This window comes from Aotus nancymaae, unplaced genomic scaffold (assembly GCF_030222135.1).
Source record: "Aotus nancymaae isolate 86718 unplaced genomic scaffold, 86718_ANA_hifiasm-v0.15.2.pri h1tg000028l, whole genome shotgun sequence".
In the NCBI taxonomy this organism is placed as follows: domain Eukaryota; kingdom Metazoa; phylum Chordata; class Mammalia; order Primates; family Aotidae; genus Aotus; species Aotus nancymaae.
Genome location: NW_026988441.1, coordinates 37,804,860 through 37,811,421, shown reverse-complemented (window position 1 = coordinate 37,811,421; position 6,562 = coordinate 37,804,860).

Genomic DNA, 6,562 nt, shown 5'->3' with positions numbered 1-6,562 from the left:
GGGAGGTGGTATGGATCTTTCATGCCCTCCCTGAAAGCACCACCCTCTGGGATCCTCCCTGTGTTCAGTTAACTGGAAGCTCCCCAAACCCAGTCTTTCTGGGTTTTCATGGAGGCTTCATTTTATAGGCCTGATTGATTAAACAATTGGCCTTTGGTGATCAACTTAATCTTCAGCCCCTTTCTCCTCCCAGCTGATGGTTGGGGGCTGAGGCTGAAAGTCCCAACCCACTAATCCTGCCTTGGTCTTTCTGGTGACCAACCCCACCTTGAACCTATCAGACAAAAGATATAAAAAAGATAGCACTTTGGCTGGGCGCAGTGGCTCACACCTGTAATCCCAGCACTTTGGGAGGCTGAGGCCGGCAGATCACTTGAGGTTGGGAGTTTGAGACCAGCCTGACCAACACGGAGAAACCCTGTCTCTACTAAAAATACAAAATTAGCCAGGTGTGGTGGCCCATGCCTGTAATCCCAGCTACTAGGGAGGCTGAGGCAGGAGAATCACTTGAACCTGGGAGGCAGAGGTTGCAGTGAGCCGAGATCGTGCCATTGCACTCCAGACTGGCCAACGATAGTGAAACTCCATCTAAAAAATAAAATAAAATAAAAAATAAAAAAGACAGCACTTTGGAGATCCCAAGGATTTTAGTAATCATGAGCCAGAACTGTGGATGAAAGCCTATCTATCTATATGTATATATACACATACAAATATATACACACACATGTAATTCACACATATATATACACATACACACACATACATACACACATATACATACACACATATATATACACACATATATACAAGCCCACACATATATATACACACATACACATATATACACACACATAGACACCCACATATATACACACATACATGCACACACATATACACACATACACACACATCACACATCACATATATGCACACATATATATGCACACGCATATATACACATATATATACACACCCACACACATATATACACATACCCACACACACATATACACACACACACACACATACATATATACACACACATAAATATATACGTGTATATATATGCAATAATGCCACCAACAGGGTAGACGGAGGAGGCATTTGTGGATTTTGGGGAAGCTGGAAGACCATAGGTCACTTTGAGATGTGCGGGATTTCCAGATGTCATTGAGGAGCTTTGACCTGGATGGCCAAGGGAGGCTGTGGAACCCATTCTGTAGCTATGCAAGCTCTTTGGTTGGAATGCAAATTTTGGAGTTATTGATATATTTTATACAATGCAAGTTTTGGGGGCAGGAAGAATCTCTCACACAGACAAGTAAAGGCGTAGAAGAAAGGAGTGTCTAAGCTCAAGTGCCAAGAAACTCCGGTGTATAACAGATAGTCTGTATATTTATGCAGTGTCAGAAGTCAGGTATTCACCATATTTGGAGAAGTGACCAGAGGAAAGAGAAAAATTAAGTTTCAAGAAATGTGATTCAAGAAGGAAGTAGTGGTCAGTGGTGTCTGATTCAACTTCTGAGAGTTTGCTCAGATGAGAAGCTGAGGCAGGAAGGGAGGTAGGCACCATGTCCGGCCATGAGGTTGGCAAGAAGCCCCGAAACAGACCAGGGAGATGAATGAAGATAGGGCTTTAAGGCAAGAATGATGTCCACATCTACACGGAATCTACCTCCTACTTATAAGTGAGAACACACAGGATTTGACTCTCTGCATATGCGTTGTTTCACTTAAAGGGAATGGCCTCCAGTTCCCTCCACATTGCCGCATAAGACATGATTCCATTTTTTTTTTTTTTGAGATAGAGTCTCACTTTTTTGCCCAGGGTGGAGTGCAGTGATGTGGTCATAGCTCACTGCAGCCTCAAATTCCTGGTGTGGAAAGTAGAAAAGTTCCTTTTTAAAGTTTCCTTTCTTGTTAAAGAATAAGTGTGCTAATAACGTTGTTAAGCCCTGTGCTATGTAGCTGTTGGACATGCCATGCTTACAGGCACAGAGTACATTCTGTGTCCTTGTACTTTAACCAAGATATCTGTGCTGGACGTGCTCACAGGCGTGTCCCAGTTCTCCATTGCTTTTACCTGTTTAGAAAAGTTTTAATTATTAGCCAATCGGGGTTTAAATTGTGAGGTCTGGCTCCAGGCAAAATAATAATAATAATAATTTTTTTTTACACAAATACGATACAGAAAACAGAAACTATTGATGATGTGGCTGGGCACCATGGCTCATGCCTTTAATCCCAGCACTTTGGGAGGCCGAGGTGGGAGGATTGCTTGAGCTCAGTCCAAGACCAACCTGGGCAGCATAGTGAGGCCCCACTTCTGCAAAATATTGAAAAATTACCGAGTATGGTGGTGCCTGTCTGTAGCCTCAGCTACTAGGGAGGCTGAAGTGGGAGGATCACTTGAGCCTGGGAGGTTGAGGTTGCAGTGGGCCATGATCGTGCCACTGCACTCCAGCCTGGTCAACAGAATGAAACCCTGTCTCAAAAGAGCCCCAAAACATTTAATTTGACCGAAAACCTCTGTAAACGGAGAAGCTATATTCAGAACGTTCTTTAGTTATCTCTCTCTCACACATCAAGGGTGCGCTGAGTTCATGACAGAAATCACGTGTGAATTCGTTCCAATGGTATACAAACATATGGAAACGCTAATTTAAAAGCTGCCTTCCGCTAAGTGTAGTGAGACCTCAAAACCACTTTAACTGTAACCTCAGTAACCAAAACAGAGGACGCACTGACCGTTTACTTCTGCAAAACAAATGTGACTCTGGCACACCTGTTACCTATTCAAATCATCAACTTTCTTTGCCTTTCTAGAAAAAGGCCTATTATTGAACATTCGCCATATTCTAATTTTAAATATAATTCATTTCTTAAAAAAAAAAAATAACCCCACTGTCTTTGAACAGATAAAAATGGCTTACATAATACTGTTACAGAATCTTTAGGGTGTCACTTTTCTGGTTGGAAACATCTGTGGCCCATGACACCTTTGCCTGAGTTCTTGTCTTATGTGCAGGAAGAATGAGATACATATGTAAGTAGAGAGTGAACAAGATGAAGAGGAGCTTTACTCAGTGTTAGAACAGCCCACAGGAGACCCACAGTGGAGCTCCTCTCTGTAGGCAGATCATCTCATTGAATGTTCTGCTCTCAGCAGAGAGGAGTCCCCAGTGAGGGTAGCTCCTCTGCCACTGGGCCTCCTGATGCCTGCAGGTCTCAGCAAAGAGGAGGCCTTGGAGAAGGTGGCTTCTCTCTGCCTATCAGGTCAATCCATCCTCTCTGCAGCTTTCGGCAGAGAGGATCCTTTCCGCAGCTTGTGGTCAGGTCATCTCCAGCTATCAGCACAGAGGGTAGCTTCTCTCTGCAGCTGGTCATCCTGATGTCTCTCTTTTTTCTGCCTAGCTCTGGCTGAGCCTGGGACTTTTATGGGCCTCAGAGGGGATGTGGTGTGTGCTGATTGGTCCATCAGTGGCCATGGGTGGGCCTGGAAAAGGCATCACAAGCCCCCACACTGGTTCACAGGTCTCCCAGCCCTCAGCATTCGGGCCCTCCCTGGCCTAAAGATGGGGTCTTAGTGGGGACCTGCCTGCTTCTGCCAGGAATCAGTCTGCCCAGCCTGGGTCCTGACTGTGCTCCAGGATCAGAGCAGGCACTGTTGGTAAGCAGAAACCAGGCAGTGGGAGCAGGCACTTTGGAGCCTGTAAGAGTTGGGGGTGGGGGGGGGCTCTGTGCCCCACCCCCCCACCGAGAGCACAGGGAGGCTTGAATCTGCAGCCACATCTTGGGCGGCTCAGCCTCGCCCAGCAGGATGCAGGCTCACATGTGAGCCACTGCGCCTGGCTAATTTTTTTTTTTTTAAGATGGAGTTTCGCTCTTGTTGCCCAGGCTGGAGTGCAGAGGTGGGACCTCACTATGTGGCTCAGGTTGGTCTTGGACTGAGCTCAAGCAATCCTCCCACCTCAGCCTCCCAAAATGCTGGGATTATAGGTATGAGCCACAGTGTGCCCCCTTGCAGCCCTGGAGAGGGGGGATTCCTGACCCTTGCTGGGCCTGGGCAGGCGTCCAGGGCAAGAGCAACATCACCAGGCACTGCCCCTGTGGCCCCGGAACTCAGGGGCAGCCTGGGGGTAGCTGATGGTGGCTCCAGCCTGTCTGTGGGGAGTGGCAGGGTTGGTGGTCACCCTGATTTGGGATGGACCCCAGGAAAACGGCCAGGAGGCCCTGCATGGAGTTTCCTCCTGAGGCCTAGGAACCTGGAACCCTCGGCGGGGTAGGCACGGTGCCGAGGGCTGTAGGCTGCATGGTTGGTGAGCCGTCAGCCTCCTCCCCAGCCGGGCCCTCCCTACAGCAGCTGGTGTGATGGCAGCAGCCAGACAGACCACCGCCATCAATATCACACGAGTTTTCACAAGAAGCTGGACAAACCTTCCCTTGTAGAAAAAATTAGTCTGTGGCCGGGCGCAGTGGCTCATGCCTGCAATCCCAACATTTTCGGAGGCCGAGGCAGGCAGATCACTTGAGGTCAGGAGTTTGAGATCAGCCTGGCCAACATGGTGATAAACGCCGTCTCTACTAAAAATACAAAAATTAGCTGGGCACAGTGGTGGGTGCCTGTAATCCCTGCTACTTAGGAGACTGAGGTAGGAGAATCACTTGAACCCGGGAGGCAGAGGCTGCAGTGAACAGAGATCCCGCCATCGCACTCCAGCCTGGGTGTCAGAGGGGCGAGACTCTGTCTAAATAAACAACAACAACAACAACAAAACAGCAAAAAACAAAACCCCACAAATTAGCTGCATATGATAGCTCCCATCTTATAGTCCCAGATAATTGGGAGGCTGAGGTGGGAGGATGGATTGGGCCCAGGAGAGTGAGGCTGCAGGAGGCTGTGACTGCATCACTGCACTCCAGCCTGGATGACAGAGCCAGACCATGTCTCAAAATGAACCAACCAACCAACAAGATCTTTTGTGTTTATAGAATCATGGGTAACTTCAGGGGTCACGTACTTTCTTGTTTTCACTGTGGTTTGGAGCAATATCAGTCGTGTCTGTGGTTGAATCACGTCTTACTGTCGATCCTAAATCTGCAGTATAGCAGTTCCTTACTTTTTAGGAAGATGCTCTTCGGTTTCAAATGTTTATGAGCAATGGGTGGTTTTCCTTGGGTAAAACCAATAATCTGTGTGAAGATGGGCGAGATGGCTTTCTGCAGACAGAGCAAGTTTTATCATTCTTTTCATAGCCACTGTGTTTCTGTTCAAATAATCAAAAAGAGATGATCTGTCATGAGACTGCTATCAACCAAAGTTGAGTGTAAGTGCCGTTGTCATTTTTGTCTGCTGCTATAAATCCCAGGAGGTTTTCTTTCTCCCCTTTTTTTTTTTTTTTTTAATTGAGATGGAGTCTCATTCTGTCACCCAGGTTAGAGTGCAGTGGGATGATCTCGGCTCACTGCAACCTCCGCCTCCTGGGTTCAAGCGATTCTCCTGCCTCAACCTCCCAAGTAGCTGTAAGTACAGGCACCCGCCACCACACTGGGCTAATTTTTGTATTTTTAGTAGAGGTGAGGTTTCACCATGTTGGCCAGGCTGGTCTCGAATTCCTGACCTCAGGTGATCCACCTACCTAGGCCTCCCAAAGTGCTGGGATAACAGGCATGAGCCACTGCGCCTGGCCACGAAGGGAATATCCTGATGGCAACTTCTCCCTGCCACTTTCCTTGCCAAATTCTTTACACCAACCTTTGCCAGTGCAAACGTTGTACTGTAAAACTATTCTAACCAAATAGATTTTACAGTTGTTCTCCAAACAAGCAATAGTAGACCTGATCCAGAGCCTGATGTTGCCATATCATAAATTTTTTTTTGAGATGGAGTCTTGCTTTGTCGCCCAGGCTACAGTGCAGTGACGAGATCTTGGCTCACTGTAACCTCTGCCTCCCAGGTTCAAGTGATTCTCCAGCCTCAGCCTCCTGAGTAGCGGGGACTACAGGTGCCCACCAATGTGCCCGGCTAATGTTTGCATTTTTAGTAGAGACGGGGTTTCACCATATTGCACAGGCTGGTCTTGAACTCTGGACCTCGTGATCCACCTGCTTCTGCCTCCCAAAGTGCTAGGATTACCGGAGTGAGCCACTGCGCCTGGCCACAATAAATGAAATCTTTTAACATAGTGCCCTCTGAAATAAAAGGATGAGATAATGGAGGAGCCTCTTTATTTGACACTGGATGGTGAGTGACAGTGTGGTTGTGGTAGAAACAGATCATCAGCATGAGTGAGAGGCAGAGGAGGCAATGAAAGCTGCCAGTTCTACGGGACCTGCCCAGATGAGTGTTTTTACACTAGTTGAGTGTTTTATTTCATTGCAATGGTTCTTTTTTTTTTTTTTTTTTGAGACGGAGTTTCGCTCTTGATACCCAGGCTGGAGTGCAATGGCGCGATCTCGGCTCACCGCAATCTCCGCCTCCTGGGTTCAGGCAATTCTCCTGCCTCAGCCTCCTGAGTAGCTGGGATTACAGGCACGCGCCACCGTGCCCAGCTAATTT